Raw genomic sequence first — 15,160 nt, forward strand, 5'->3', positions numbered from 1 at the left:
CTCGGAGAACATCGCCCGTATGCAGACAGGCCGATCCAAATGTTGGTACACCGGTGTGACAGAGCTTCTGGAGGCTTCAGGAATCCAGATTGACCATCTCCCTCCTTTTCAGTACTCTCTGAATGCTCCAGGCCACCTCCTTCCCAATCAGCAAGAGCTGAATAAAATCATTAAGGAGGATATTTACAAACGATACATTCAGACTACATGGACCAATCCTCCCAATGGGTTGCGTCCAGAGTTGCAGGGGAGCGCCCCCCCGGAACCCGCTCCCAATCCGCGCTCTGGGCGGCAGCTTCTCGGGAGCGCGGTCCCGATAAAAAAAATTATGCTCCCTGCCAAAAGCAGGAGCGAGTTCACTCTCGTCGCTCTCGAGCGTTTAATTTTGGCTCCGGGAGCGACGCTGGGAGCGATTCGTGCGAAAAAAATCCGCGGATGCAAAAAAAATATCATTTTAAAAAAAAAGTTAGTTTTAAAATGACTTGGGGGCAAAAAAAAGGAGCGACGAGAAGCTGGAGAGCAAGACCAAAGGAGCGAGGAGAAGCGAGGAGCAAGGAGCAAGCCTGCAAAGAGGTTTGTTACGTTAGTAACTTAGTAATTTAGTATTTTAAACCTTAGTTAGGTAGTAATTTAGTATAGTTTATTTAGTTTAGTTTAATTTATTTAGTAAAAAAACTCATGAATCTAAATAAAATTAATAAATAAAATTAATTAATCTAAATAAATTAAATTAATTTTCTCATTCATATTCCCTTTCACATTCCCATTAAATTTTGCAGATTCAAAAGCCTACAAATATCAAACATCACGGCCCTGGCTATATTTCTTGGCATTTTCCTCTTCTTGGTCCCTTTTTTGGTTATTATGGTGCTGGAGAGTAGGAAACGGAGGGGCCAAAATGAAGAGGGGGATGAAGAAGCTGGAGAAAGTGGATTTGATGAAAACCTCGGTGAGGAGGAGCTGGAGGAGGGTGAACATGACTCTCAAAAAACTAAACAAGACCAAACCCCATTGTGGAAATATGTTAACAGGCATGAAGCAGGGAAAGGGGGTGGAACCACTAAATTTCATTGCCCCCATTGCAACAATAATTACACAGGTTCATACACCCGTGCCAAAAAACATCTCTGCGGGAAAAGACCATGGGATGGAGATAAACAAATAGGAATCAAAACTTGTGCAGCTGTGTCAGCAGCAGATAGAGCCAAATACATAAGGGAAGAGGAGGAAGCCCAATAAAAATCTAAAAAATCAAGGGGTTTCTTTGAACCAAGCTCACAATCACAAGCACAAAGAACTCCTTTAGCATCCTCCCAAGGCAATGGATATGGAGGCACAGGGTCACCAACTTTAAGGTGTAGAACCATATTAGATTTCCTTGATGAGGGGTGTAGGAATGATGTGGATTCAAATGTTTATAGGTTTCTCTATGCATGTTGGATACCACTCAATGTTCTTTGCTCGCCTTATTGGCACGAAATGGTTTCTGCCATAAATGATGCCCCTAAAAGATACAAGAGCCCTGGTTATGACAAGGCAAGAACCGTTGGACTTGATCATGAAAAAGCAAAAATATCACATTCTTTGAATAGAATGACAAGTTCTTGGATTGACCATGGGGTGTCCATTGTATCTGATGGATGGACAAATGTAAAAGGCAAGCCATTGATAAGTGTTCTTGCTGTGTCTGTTAGTGGTGCCATCTTTCTAACTGCATATGATTACTCAGACAAGTTCAAGACCGCCATCAACATTGCAGAAGCATTACTTGAAACAATTGATCATATTGGGCCATACAATGTCATCCAAGTCATCATTGATAATGCTCCTAATTGTAAGGCAGCGGGAGCAATTATTGAGGATAAATACCCCAACATATTTTGGTCTAGATGTTTGGTTCACACATTGAACCTTCTGATGCATGATGTTGTCAAGAACAAAAATGCACAAGACAAATGGATTGGTGATTTGTACAAGAAAGGCAAACAAATGATAAAATTTATTACAAATCATAGCAATACCCATGGCCTTTTCCGCAGTCACTCAAGATTGGAGTTGTTGAAGATTGCAAAGACCAGATTTGGTAGCTATTACCTCACCTTTAGGTGCCTTTTGAAGGTAAGAGAGTCATTGGCTAGCATGGTATCAAGTCCACACTGGTAGGGGTATTAAAGGAAAGGGCTACAAATGCAATTGACACGCGGGGTTTTGAACTGGTGGAGGAAGCCGCTCTTGATGGTCAGTTTTGGTCAAGTGTGAGGCAAGTATTGGATTTCATTAAGCCCATTTATCACATGATTCGGTTTGCAAATACAGATAAACCAGTGATTGGCGAGGTGTATGAGCAGATGGATACCATGTTGGGGCAAATACAAGATACTGTTCATAACAGAGATCCTGACTTGTACAAACTGATTCACGATTTTGTGTGTACGGTGGAATAAACTTAATCTTCCACTACATTGCTTGGCGTATATCCTTACGCCAAAATACTACTCTGCATCTTGGTTGGGCCAACCTGCACCAGGGGGTGGGATTAGGACCAAACTCCATTTAGATGCAGAGGTAACTAGAGGATATTTGCAAGCATTAGAAAAGTTGATACCTGACAGGGAGGAATATGCAGCTGTGCGCCTTGAAATAGGCAAATACTTCAGCGGCACTGGTTTGTTTGGTAACTTCCATGCAATGGAAGACAGAGACAGATTTGATTCTCTCACATGGTGGGAAACATATGGCGGCCAGGGACTTTTGCCAAAATTGGCAAAAAAAGTTTTATCACAGGTTGTAAATACTTCTTCTGCAGAGAGGTGTTGGAGCACCTATAGCTTCATACATAATGTGAAAAGAAACAAACTCAATGAAAACCGGGCAGAAAGCTTGGTTTATGTGCATTACAACTTGAGGTTGTTGAGTCATTACTGTGATCGGGCTTATGAGGATCTCGCATATAAAATTTGGGACAACCACCCAGAGGAAGACAATTTGGAGGATGGCACTATACATTTTGAAGAACTGGAAGAGGAACTTATAGGGGATGAAGATGAAGCATATGCAGCAGCCATGCCACCTCCACCATCCAGTAGCAGTGGTCGAGTTTCGAGGCTTGTTCCTTTGCTGTCGCCACCTCCATCTACACCCTCATGTGGAGGGCATGTGCCTTCTAGTTCTGGTCGTAGGTCTGTGCGGGAGACTCCTAGAAGACCACCACGACCTGCTTATACTCCCGGAGACTCTCGTGGCAAGGGCCACATGTATATTTATAGTTTACTTGTCTTTTCTAGTTTCTATTAGTTTTCATAACTGTTGAGTCTTGAGTCCTTGACTCTTGACTCTTTCATATCATAATGATATTTTTTGTAAACAATATATGACTGTGACAATGAAAATTTGAAGTTTGAAGTTGGCAATTATAACTCATTGGTAATGATTGTGAATTATGAATATGATGCTTCGTGAAAGACTAAAGTTGTTTCATTTCATTTCATTATTGATGTTTCATTTTATAACATTTAATTTCATGTTAACAGTGAGAAGTTAGAACTTAGAAATATCTAAGATATTATTTCTTGTAATGGTTAAACTTAGCTTACAAGTACAACTTTGGTGATCAATGATGATAAATGTTATATTATGAATTTTCAATTTTGAAAGCTTGAAGTTGAAACTTTAAGATTGAATTTGATGAATCATGATTCACTAGACTCAATATGTTGCAGTTGTAATATGTATGTTACTAACTTGTGGACATGGTTGATGAAGATTATAACTTCTAGATGATTGATGTGATATGGTTCAATGATCAATTTATTTTTTTTTTTTTTTTTTTTAATTTTATATTTTTTAATCTAATTCATCATTCTACATGTTTTTGTTGACATATATGTATCAAAAATTAAAAAATATAAAATATATATATATATATATATATATATATATATATTTAAAAAATCGCTCTGGGATTTTCTCCCAAACCAGGAGCTTCTGAAAATGTCGCTTTTGCTCCAGTTTTCGCTCCTGCTCCCTGCTTTCGCTCCCGCTCCCAAGTAACATTGGTTGCATCCAAAAATGGCCTTCTACGCGGAGCATTGCCTGGAGATCAGGGATGGGCTCATCATCAGACCCCAGTACACGTTCCATCATTGGATGCATGCCCTTAGAATCCCCCTCGGGCAGCTCAGAGTTGGGTCTCACAGACTCCGGGTGGAGACAGATCACCACATCAACAGGGCAGATAGGATTTGCCAGCTCTGTCACTTACAGGAGATAGAGATAGAGACACACTTCATCTTCGGATGCCCTGCTTACTACAAGATTCGAGGCCATTTCCATTGTCTCTTCAGGTCTTCTCAGACTTTGACCAGCTTCCTCAGATATGTTGATCAGGGATGCCTTGCACTTTATATCCAGGAGGCCTTCAGATTTCGGGCCCGTTTTCTTCAACCCCCCACCAGATTGGACACCACGGAGAAGATCACGGACTTCTTTAGGGCGATACCATCAGCGCGGGGCATCAAAAGAACCATTGGCCGACCCACAGACACTGAGACCAGATCAGTGCGGTCCGGGGGGGGGGGGGTCGACCCACCAGACTGCACCAGCACTCTAGGATTGGATCCACCCCTGGGAGGCATCCTAGAACCTCCAGGCGACAACAGCGACAACCCAGTATGCCCACAGGACAACAGTCTCAGTTTTCTTCTCTCAACCTCGGATGTTAGGTGCAGGAACTGGGCAGGAGACTCCTTCCCCCCTTTTTTTTCTTCTTCTTCTCCTTCTCTGCTTCATCACAGTGCTTTGTTTCGAAGCCGAGAGCTTCTAGCTTCTACATTTACATTTACTTAGATTATAGATGTATTTTCCAGCTTTGGTCCACCTGTTTGGCATGATGTAATCATTGTAACCAACAGTCCCGTTGATCTATTATGGTCATTTGTTGGACATTAATAAAATTATCTTATCTTATCTTATCTATAATTAATTTTTGACTCAAAATTAATTAATTTTTTGGGTTAAGGCTTGTATTTAATTTAGCCAAAAAATTATTTAATTGACTCTAGAGGGGATTAATAATTTTTCCACCTCAAATAGTTTAGCCATGGTGTCTGACTGTGAGGGGCCATGCACTAAAATACATCAAAATATTTACGATATCAACCCTTAGAAGGGGAAATACACATTTAGACATAAATCCTTAATAATTTACCCAATTTTGCAACACAATATGATCTAGTATGAAATCAAGTGTGTTTATAATAAAATAATCTAGCCATGGTGTGTGACTGTGAGGTTCCATGCATTGGAATTATTCCTAAACACACTTTTACATTAGATTCGATAAATACTAGGACTCACCTAAGACCTTGTCAATAAATTCCATCTTAGCTTTGGAGTTATAGCTGAAGAGAAACTTTGTCGATTATGCGTGTTTACAAACACATAAAATTTGGGGAGTTTAAAAAACTTCCTTGGGTGAAATCCTTTGCCAGAATTAGAGGCTTACTTAGGTGTTGTTACATAATTACATGGTCATACTAACATAATTTACAATAAACTTTGCGAAAATTAGGTTTACAATGATGAATGATGGCAACTGATGACTTTGATCTTCAAAATTTTTTTCTCCACTTCTTTGTACTCTGCTTCCTTGGATTGTTCATAAAGGGTGGTCAACAGGTCCCTATCAGTGTTATCAGAACCGGACCGCAACTGGTGGAACCGACTGGTCTAGATGTTTTTGGCCCAAAACTGTTTCGAGCTGGAATAGGTCGGTTTGGTACGGAATTGACCGGTTTAGGACCAGTTTTGTGCAGTTTCACCCAGTGTTGTGTAAAGCGCGATTAAATCACGATTTAATGAAAAAATCGCGATTTTTTCAGCTTGCTGATCAAATCGCGATTTTTATACGAAAAAATCGCCTACTTTTTTTTTTTGCCGATTTTTACTGAAAAAATCGCGATTTTTTCAAAAAAAGCGCGATTTTTAACGAAAAAATCGTGGGGGCTCAGGACAGCATAGTTTTATAACTTTTTTTTGGGTTTTTTCATGCAATGTTTTTTGAAAGAAACAAATAATTTTTGAGTGGGGTAGCTTAATGATCAAGTCTAGGCCCTAGTATGGATATGCTATTCATGGTAATGTTAAATTCTTAAAGTAAAAGTGACATTCTCCTTAATCTTCATTTTCATCCTTTTACTTAAATTTTTAACATTACCATGAAATGACTCAGGATGTTTGAGAGTGGTTCCAGCCTCATTGGATTTCATATGGAGGAAGTAGAATTTTAGATTTCATTTAAAATTCAGCAGACTTATCAGTTTTTCAGGATTTCAGGATTGGGAGATTGTAATGTTTCCAGGTGACACCACCTGCCCGGGCTACCCCTGCCACCAGTAGAGGACGTGGTCTACCTCCTATAGCTCCTACTTCTAGTTCTTCAACGTCTAGAGCACATCAGACTCCACTGCCATTTCCACCTGCACGGGCACCAACATCTACATCTAGAGGGAAAGGGAAAGCTGTGGCATTTTCTCGCAAGAGGGGCAGAGGAAATCAATAGGATTAGACTTTCATTTTATTGTATATGACATTATGACATGATGAGATACATTATCATATTTTTTGTTGATATTTTGAGGCTGAGTTGGGACTCGGGAGTCAGGACTTACTATTCAGGACATGATTCAATGTTATGTGTGATTTTAGCGCTAGAAATGATATTAAACATCTTATATATTAGTTTTTTTATCATATTTATGTGTCAATGTATTTATTTTATGTTGTAGATGGTTTAGATATTAAAAAAATTGAAAAAAATTGAAAAAAAATGAATATTTTTGTACCAAACGATTTTTTCCCGCTTTTTTCCGATTTTTTCCCGATTTTTCCGATTTTTTCCGATTCGTTCCCCGCGCCGATTTAATCCCGATCGCGCTTTTCACAACATTGGTTTCACCTATGCAGACCAACGTACAAATTTTTCATTTTTTGATGTTTTTAGTTGATTGGCTAGCCTAATATTCAAGCCTATGCCCCTCAGCCTAATAATGAAGCCTATGGCCGTAGTATTACTATGCAATTCATGGTAATGTTAAATTCTTAAAGTAAAAGTGACATTCTCCTTATCTTTCATTTTCATCCTTTTACTTAAATTTTTAACATTACCATGAAATGACTCAAGATGTTTGAGAGTGGTTCCAATGTCATTGGATTTCATACGGAGAAAGAGTTTAGATTTCACTCAAAATCTTGCAGATTTAACAATTTTTCAGGATTTTAGGATTGGGGGGATTGCAACGTTTCCATTGGATTTTGTCATGTACGAGGGTATGGAACTAGTAGTTAATAAAGAGCACCAAGCCCTCTATGTACTTTGACGTTAGTGGCATTGGTTGTCGAACACCTCTATCATGATTCTACTAAAGTGCACTCATCACTCAAACAAAATCTTGACATGGCATGCTAGATTTTTTCTATCTTATTTTAATGCCTAAATGATTATAAGACCCCAATATAAAAAATGATTTTGATGATATGTAGGCATTTGTTGTAGCATGAATTTTTTTGGATGTTAGAGGCCATCTAGAGCTTGTTTGTTGATGTATTTTCGGTTCAGAGATTGATTGCACTCCATGCTACTTTGGTTATGTGCACCCTTACAGGCTATGTAAATGAAATCTTTTGCATATTTATATATAAATGGTTTGGATTCATATGGATGCATATGAATACATGTGATTTTCCTTAAAATATGCATATTTTATGTGTTTTTGGTAAATCGTTTTTTTTTTTCCCGTTTTTTTACCGGTTCCCGTTCCACATGGTTTTCCGGTTCCGGTTCGGTTCTGATAACATTGGTCCCTATAATACTAGTGTAGTCTCTATATTGTTATTGTTATTTAGGCCTTAATTATATTTTGATCCTTTAGAGACCTATATATACCAGTGAAACAGGAATCGCCAATTTTGGCGATTAATCGCGAGTCATACTGGGGTCGGCGGTGAAAGGATCCGAGTCGAATCTCGACGAGTCAAATCCGCGTACTCGCGAGTGCGGCGATTATTTTGATTTTGCCGATTCCGCGTTTTCTTTTTTCTCCCGGTTGCAATGGTCGTGGAAAGCAGCAGGAGCAGATTGAGGTAGCGGCTGCTCTTTACCATTGCTCGTCATCTGTATAACTGTAACGAAATTGGAAACCCATCGTAGAAGCCGCGAGATTCCGGAATCGAGTCTGCTACTTCCTTTTTCTGCAGGATCCGATCTTGTGCTTTCGTCTGCTCGATTACCGGCATTTTGGTATCTTTTGTATGACTTCTTTGGAGAGGGTCTTGTGAAACCTTCGGTCCATTGCTTGACTTCACTGAAATATTGGGATCCCGTGACTTGGCCTCAATCTCTGCTACATCGAATCTCAATTGAGTCTTCTGCTTGGTGGGCTGCCTCTCATTGGACATTGCTTTCCCAACTGGTGACAGAATTACAGGAACGAATTCTCCGTCTCGAGAAATCGACACAATATTCACCAAAGCATTCGATTTCCCGCTGATAAGGCAAACAGGAGAAATCTGGACAGCGTAATTTGAAAAAGCGACTGGCTTGGAAGACTGGCTTTCGTTTTTCTGTTTTAAACGCCCTTTGAACCTCGACCACACAGATTCCGACTTACATTGAACCATTAATCTAGGATAACTCTAACTTATTTTATTATATATCTATATGGGTTAAAATTAAAAAATTACAACAAAATTTTTAATCATAGAGTTTCAGTTTTACTTTATTATAGAGATTTTTAATGTGTAAATATATTTTGTTACAATACTATAGGCCAATACTATCATAAGTATTTTTCATAAGATCTCAGAGAAATTGCTGGAACTATTTTTCATAAGTATTCTCGATTTTTTGCCGATTGTTTGCCTATTTTTTCTCGATCCGATTAAAACTCTTTGCTCTTTTGCCTCGCCGATTTATTGCCGATTCCGAGTCTGGTAACATTGATATATACCAAGGAGGTATTGTCATTGGAATCATCCAAGAATTGTTCATTTATGTTATGTAAAAGGAGGTTTGCCCCTCGAAGTGGCTTATTATCAAGTTGTTGATCTATCCTTTCTTATGTTTTTGCGTTATTCTGATTTGGATACATAACAAAGATTCAACAACATTGGGGTTAGATCTTGTGTTGAGAAAATGCAAGTTTTCTCACTATTCTGTTTTGCCAAGATCACTCTAAGTGTACGACAAAGAACATACATAGTCTAGAAAACACTTCTCGCTCCATTTCTAATTTGCCAAGATCGTATAGATTGCAGGGCAAAAAACATACACAAACCATAAAAAGTTGCAAACTAAGAATATAAACTAGAAATTCGAAATATGAACTATATAAAAAAATTGAAAAAAGGGCATATTTGGATTGTATACCTTCAGATTTGATGAAAAATGTTGTATCTCGGGCAAACATGCACCTTTTTAGATGAAACAAAAAGCGTTCCTAGTTGAAAAAAGTGTTCTGGATGCATTGGAAAAGTTTGTTCACGCTAAAACAATAAATAAATAGTAGATCTTAGAAATGCAGCAACACGGGCTTCAAGATCTCATTCAACAATGGGAGTCGTTCTTCAAACAAGCTTTGATACCATGTTTGGGTAAACATGGCATTCCATACAGGGGACAAACACCTTCAGTGGCTGCTTATAGATCCAGATCAAAGACCACAATGCCAATATCTTTATGTGCTTAAAAGTTAAAACCCTCTAAGAGGGAAATTACCCATGGGCCCATCCAATGCACTCACTTGAGTCAATTTTATTAATTGAAAATAAAATAATTTATGTAAGAGAGTTCTCACAATCAATCATCAGCCATGGTCCTCCACGCTCTTTAAATAGAGATCATGGACCAATTGGGTGCTAAGCCACATAACAATAACCATTAGTATCAACGAGAATATGAGTTGCCAATATCAAGGAGAATATGAGCCGCCATATCACTTTATGTTTAGAACATCTCATGACCGTCGGATTACAATGCAACTAATGCATACAAAAGAAATAGGTTGAGATACACACTTTTACCTAAGAGACACATTATATGAAGTTGAACATGACTAACTCTTAAGTGTCTAGATATCCTAACATAGTAGAAATGTAAAATACAACAATAATATTGAGAAAATTACTGGGTATATGCGAGTTTGGTGATACTTGTCGAGTATCAATTGATTTGAGCAAGTCTTCCAATTATGAGTAAAACTCTCTTTCGCTTGGGTCGAAGCCAAAGACTTTGAGTATAATGATTACTTACCATGTCTTTAAATATATTCTCGAGGTCATGTGGTTGTCGGGAAGAACATGGCATCATGGTCTATTTCTAAAATCATGGGAGATAATTCAGCCATATATATAATACAATTTCATGATAAATCTGAATTGAACACAACATAGTGCATATACCATATAAAACATGTGATATAGTATCAACACTGTTCAGGAGCAATTTAATCTTAAGAAAGAGATGGCCGTAGTTAAAACCAAAAAGCTTCAGGTTTGGAAAGTATTTTGATATAACATATAATGAACAAAAGATGAAGATTGGTTATCGAGTTTGTTGAAAATACTGAGAGGGGGGTGAATCACTATTTCTTAGCAATTAGCAGTTTTTAATGTTTTTTAGAGTATTAGTTAATCTTCAGTTTTTATTATTGTTCTTCTTCAGATGATCATAAACAATAATCAACAGTAGACAACACCATACAACAATGCAGAAAAATAAAACAAAGGACACAGATTTTTAGGTGGAAAATTCCTCCGGGTCAAAAATCACCGAACGCTTCTTTAATAATTGTCTTCTCCCTGTCAAAATAAAATTGATTATATCAAGATTTTAGCTACAATTGAGGGAGGCGTCAACCACCTAATTCACAATCTACAACCTGTAGGACGCTACTAGACCCTAATATTCTGTTGCAACCAAAGGAACGCCCCAACGCCCTGTAAATCAAGTCACAACCATATGAGTGCCTCAACACTCTGTTTACCAGCTGCTATCGGAAAGGATGCTTCATTGCCCTGTTAGTTTATCAACCACAATTGAATGGACGTCACAACGCCTTGTGCAAGCCACAACTTGCCCTAGCACCACCTTGGCGCTCTGAAGTTTCTTAGGCCACAACCTGAAGGTGACTCCAATCACCTGCCTTGCACCATGTTGCCACCCTAATGAACCAGAAGACCACTTTTCACAATTTTCATACTGGATCCTTCTGTGCTCTGAATCAATATAAGAATGTTGTAATGAAGATGATGCGTATCCTGTCAAATCCTGGTAGCCACTGACCACTTTACAATCCTTTTCAAGCTGACCACTACATAATGCTACACATCAAGGCCTCATTGCTAATGCTGCCAAGTCAACTAACCACTGCACAAGCTGAGCACTATACAACCTGTCATCACTGATCATTGCCACTGCTCAACTGCACATAATTGTCACTGCTCAACTGCACATCACTGTCACTGCTCAACTGCACATGAATAGATGAGCATTCACGAGCTCATAAATTGGGTACCAACTACATGTCACTGCGCTGCATTGCTTACGAATGAATAAGCATCAAAGCTCATATACATGCAACCTACATCACTATACCAAACTTCCTGTACCGGCCCCTAAAGTGTGATGATGACCCAAACCAAGGTGCCTCGGGTCATCCCATTGACCTGCTCACAATGCTCTCAAAGTTTGCCCAAGGAGGGCTACCAGCGTATGTCTTATTGCCGCTGCTCAGATAGTCAATGTGCCATCATCATTTATTGCTATCATATCAAGTAGATCACTGTCACATTGGAATTGTCATGTCAATGGTTTTTATCTAGCTGCTGTGAACTAAAAGGGAAACAATATATATGTACTCCTACTACGGTCTACCACAATGTCATTTTCAAGGTATCAATGCCAAATCTATGTGTCAACTCATTGTCAAGTCTTGTATACTTATATGTCAAGTCAACATGTCATGTTTTTATGGCAAGCAATAGTTAACTATACATATATCTTGGATAGCCAATCAAATCACTGAGGTCATTGTAAGTACACATTATCACAGACATTACAATTCAGGTTACTGTATTATTGTTACAATCCTTAATTCATCATAATGAATGGCATAGTTCCACTACAAAATCATATGAACAATAGCACTGCTGCCATCACATCAAGTCAAGTCAAAGAGTTATGTCAAGTCATATCACTGTTTTCACTATTACACTAGGATATCACTGTTTTCACTATTACACTAGGATTGTAACAGAGATGTCTATATGTCAACAAAGTCTAGTCATCAAAAGTCATTATCATCTTTACAGTCTCACTGTTTTGTACTGTCGCAGGGTCACATGAGGTAAGTGTTATGGCATAATGATTATTTGTTACTTTACTTTGTTTCAGAATGGCAATGAGAGGTTTGTCAACAAGATGCTAAATCAATCATTGGCTTAGTGCATTTGATTCCCGAGGTTACTCATTGATATACAAAGAGATTACTGCCACTGTCTTACAGTGAAATTCAATGTCATATATTGACAAGAGGGCCTCTGACTAAGGTGTCTTTACATTTGTATTTTTATCAACGATGAAGTAGGTGCCAATGCAATACTAACATACATCAAAGGTCCAAAAAGAAAGGGAGACTGGCTGATGTGCAAATGAAAACGTATTCCAAACTTCATGTCTTTTACTACAGACCTATGACCTTTCGTTGGTTTGTAATTTCAGTGCATAATCATGTCACAGTTGTGTCATGTAAGGGCTGTCATCCACCTGCAAAAACAATTTACCCAAGCGAATCCAAAAAGCCAAAAGGAAAACCTGTGATGAATGCACTAAAACAGTTTTGTGCCCTAATGAGACCTACTCTTAATGCCCAGTCGAATCACTGAATTTCAAAAACAGAAATGATATGGATACTCCTTCAAGGATAAGTGAAACCATCACAAGATACAAAAATTTTGCAATGCAAAACCCTACTCTAAATCAACCTTCGTTGGCCTGCAATTTTGACCTTAAATTTCAGAATTTGAGTGGTATTGGTGTCATGGTTATGCCATTTAAGGATTGCACCTCCAGCTGTAATAAAAAACTAACTCAAGTAAATCCAAAACAGAAGAATATGCAATTCACTGACCTGTAACAAGACGGCGCTTAATCCTAAAAGGATTTCGTTGTTGTTTTGGAGATTTTTCACTCTTAAACCTTCGCTCTTTTTGCAATACCCTTTAACAAGAACAAACCTTCAAAAACACCACCCAAACATGTGACAAACAAACCAAACTCACTGAGATTTCTTCTTCAAAAAACACCACCCAAACATGCGACAAACAAGCCAAACTCACTGAGATTTCTTCGCTGGTTTCCTCAGGGGTCTAAATATCATGCGTTGAAGTTATTTCTTTTGGAGGAGTGATTTAAAGCTTAAAAGGGAGAGCGTACCTGCGAAACACCTTCCCCAGAAAATCCAAATTAAGTAAAAGACAAGAGAAACAAGCCCTAGCCGTCTTCTGAAATTTGTTATTCTACCTCAGGAATCCGAACTATTTCGGAGCATAAAGGCACAAGATATGTTGAACTATGATATGTGAGGTAAGGTATAATGTCTCCTTTTTATAGACGTAGGTGTGGGCTAAGAAGGGCTTCATTGAAATGAACGTTGAAAATCCAAATTAAGTAAAAGACGAGAGAAACAATCCCTAGCCATCTTCTGAAATTCGTTATTCTACCTCAGGAATCCGAACTATTTCGGAGCATAAAGGCATTAGATATGTTGAACTATGATATGTGAGGTACGGTATTATGTCTCCTTTTTATAGACGTAGGTGTGGGCTAAGAAGGGCTTCATTGAAATGAACGTTGGTGACTGGGAGAGGTTCCATAACGAATTAAATTATTAGAAATTAATTATTTCATGTGTTTTGTGTTAAGTAAGGAAAGCCATGAACCTTATGAGTGAGAAAGGCCGTGAGTTTTAGGAATAAAAGATATTAGCCTTTACAATATGAGGGATACCTTTTATGAAAGAAAATAATTTAATACCCTTCCAAAGGTTTTTTAACGTATGGTTAATTTATTTTATAAGTACTATAAATTTGTTTGCAATAAATTTCTTTGGTGTGTTTTGTAGGTGACACATGAGTGTATTAAGTCACTGATTGATTTATTGTCTTTGGTGTTGAAGTTATGTAACTTATATGGGATGAGATTACAGTGATAAACAATGTCATATGTTGAGAACTGTAGGAGGAGGTGTCATGTCACACTCCCTTGGGATTTTAGCTTAGAAACTCTAACTTCAATTGTGAATATCTCTCAAACCAGGAGGCCTCTCTGGGCGTACCACATATCAACAGAAACATCTTTTCGAGGAGAATCTAATGACATAGATCTCCCACCCAAACACAATGATTTGACCTACCAGAAACCCTTGACAAAGTCGGGGCACATCCTCAGTCCAGGGAACCCAAACCCTAGGACTTGGGTTTTTAGCCATCCAACAGTATAGCTGCCATCTTGATGTAATCTGACAATTAACCATTTGATATCAATGACTGGTGTTTTTGGTCAACTCCATGACAACACCATCCAACAGAGTTGATATGGAAGTCCTGAACTAATTTTTGAGTTTTCTTGCAGTCTTTCAAGAGTGAGAACATATTTTTACCACTATATCAATTTATTTGTAAAACATAACTCACTGGGAGATAATGTTAAGGTCTGTGCAACTTCTGCAGTCTTTCTGTGTTCAAACAGGGTGCAAAGTGGGGTCTCTGTTGAGCCAAAACTACTTGTAATTTGTTTTGAATTGTTGTGTTTTGAAAGTCTGTATTGGCTAAATAACTTCTCTAATTGGTGTTTAAGAGCATGAATTAGAATTCTGTGTTCATTCTAAGTTACTACAAACAGAAATTTATTGCATTTTAGAACATTGATTCTGTAACATTAGCTCTTATGTTTTTAATACAATCTTTTGTGTTCTTTTTAAACTTTATAGAAATGGAAACGGCCTGAAAATGTTGTTGTGGTGTCTTTGGTGATTTGTGATTTGTCTTGTATAAGAGTGTTATTTTCTTTTTATAAGATGGCAGCTGCCATGACAGACATTCAAGG

The 15,160-nt window shown here is 38.1% G+C and overlaps 1 protein-coding gene across 4 annotated transcripts in view; it reads left to right on the top strand.

The window, feature by feature from the left end:
* LOC149186580 (ARM repeat superfamily protein) overlaps positions 1 to 15,160 on the top strand; it is a 482,448-nt gene that overhangs the window by 117,545 nt on the left and 349,743 nt on the right. The gene's annotated exons all lie outside the window — the stretch shown is intronic.

This window comes from Pinus tabuliformis, chromosome 3_1, assembly GCF_031772625.1.
Source record: "Pinus tabuliformis cultivar Carrire ecotype Pingquan chromosome 3_1, CPIR1, whole genome shotgun sequence".
NCBI lineage: Eukaryota > Viridiplantae > Streptophyta > Pinopsida > Pinales > Pinaceae > Pinus > Pinus tabuliformis.